The 1,831-nt window shown below is 46.7% G+C and overlaps 1 protein-coding gene across 1 annotated transcript in view; it reads right to left on the reverse strand.

The window, feature by feature from the left end:
• Positions 1 to 1,831, reverse strand: part of ZNF205 (zinc finger protein 205) — a 28,726-nt gene that overhangs the window by 6,993 nt on the left and 19,902 nt on the right. The gene's annotated exons all lie outside the window — the stretch shown is intronic.

A 1,831-nucleotide genomic window follows, 5' to 3' on the forward strand; every position in this document is an offset into this window, starting at 1 on the left:
CTGGCGGCAGGCCTCAGCATCTCTGCTGTCCTCCTCCTGGGCAGAGGCCTGTTCCCATGAGGAATCTTCCACCTTCACGATCAGAAGCCCTTCTCCCTCCCCAGGCGCCTGGTCTTGGGGCTCTGGGGGTGCTGCCATTCCCCTGGCCTAAGGCTCAGGGCTGGTCAGCCACAACCTGGGCCTCAGAACTGGTGGTCCCAGCCTCCCACAGGGCCCACTACGGTGGCCGGGCTGGCATCTGGATACACTCCTGGGGAAAGCAAAACAGCAGATCGGGGTGGCTGGAGTATGTGAGCAAGCACCAGCCTGAAGGGAGTCAGGGGACTCCGGGACCTGTCCTCAGAGCCGCAGCCTTCCTCGGGCTTTGCTGCAATGCCGAGCACAGGCCACAGCGCCGGCTCCTGTCTGAAAGCAAAAACCAGGTCTCTCACCACTTGTCTGACGGCAAAATCTCATTCAACATCACCTGATACAATGAGATGAGCACGTTTTCTTATTTTTAAATGGGTTTTTAAAAATACATTTATTTATTTAATTTCATTTGTTATTATTTTAAAATTTGACCAGAGAGAAAGCAGGCCACCAGGTCTGGGACTCGAACTGCAATTAGTCACGTGGGAAATCCAGCACCTTTATCCCCCACGCCACTTGCCAGCCCCAGCGTATTTATTTATTTAGAGGGATTCTATAGGGTATATGCACTAGCCAGAGAGACAGGGAGAGACAGAGAGACAAACAGAAAGTGAGGAACACCTCCCAGCAGGGACGCCCCCATTGCAATCCTTTTTCCTCCTCACTCCTCTCAGAACTTTGGGCACACATGCACACACGCCGTGTCAGTTTTAAGTCACCCGGTCCAGGACTTGAACCCCGGATGACTACATAGGAGTCCAGTGATGTAACCATTATGCCATCTGCTGTTCCCACCCAAGATAAGCATATTTATAATAAACATTTATTCTGCTTCACATACATTTTTTAAAAAAGATTTTTGCCACAGGGCCTGTGTTCTGGAGAGAGAGAGGGAAAGTAGAAATCACTCTGCCCCCAGGGGATGGCCATGCCATAATCCCTTCTCGTCCATTCTCTTCTTGGGATTTTGGGCTTGCAGGCATATGCCCAGTGTGATTTTCTTTTCTTTTTTTAAAAAACATTTAGGGAACTGCAAAAAAAAAAAAAAAAGAAAGAAAGAAAGAAAAAGAAAAGCAAAATATACAAGACATATAAGAAATGAAAAATTGTTGATAACATGTATGTTGATGTGCTTGAGCCAATATACAGTGTATTCTCGATGGAAAATTCATTTTGTATGCTGTAATGATGTATAATTAATGTAAAAAAATAAATTTAAAGAAAAGGGAAAATAAATTAGGAGGGTCGGCAGGTGGTGTGGTGGTTAAGGGCACTGGATTCCCACATGGCCAACTGCAGTTCAAGTCCTGGCCCTGGCAGCTTGCTTTCTCACTTTCTCTCTCTCTCCCTCTCTTACTCTGTCCCTCTCTGGCATGTACACATGAATGAATTAATAAATTTTAAAAAAAGAATTAGAGGGACCAGAGCAACTGGTGTAATGACTATGTCACTGGACTCCTATGTAATCGACTGCAGTTCGAGTCCTGGACCCAGTGGCTTAAACTCACGCTGGGCGCCTGTGTGTGTGTGCCCAAGATCCCGAGAGGAGAATGGAGGAGAAGGGATTGCGGTGTGGCCATCCCCCCTGGGGGGTGATTTCTCGCTTTCTATCTCTCTGTCTCTCAGCCATTATGCCAACTGCTGGTCCCTATTTCTTTCTTTCTTTTTTTTTTTTTTAAGAATTATTTTATTTGGGGAC

This window comes from Tupaia chinensis, unplaced genomic scaffold, assembly GCF_000334495.1.
Source record: "Tupaia chinensis unplaced genomic scaffold, TupChi_1.0 Scaffold141247_1, whole genome shotgun sequence".
Lineage (NCBI taxonomy): Eukaryota > Metazoa > Chordata > Mammalia > Scandentia > Tupaiidae > Tupaia > Tupaia belangeri.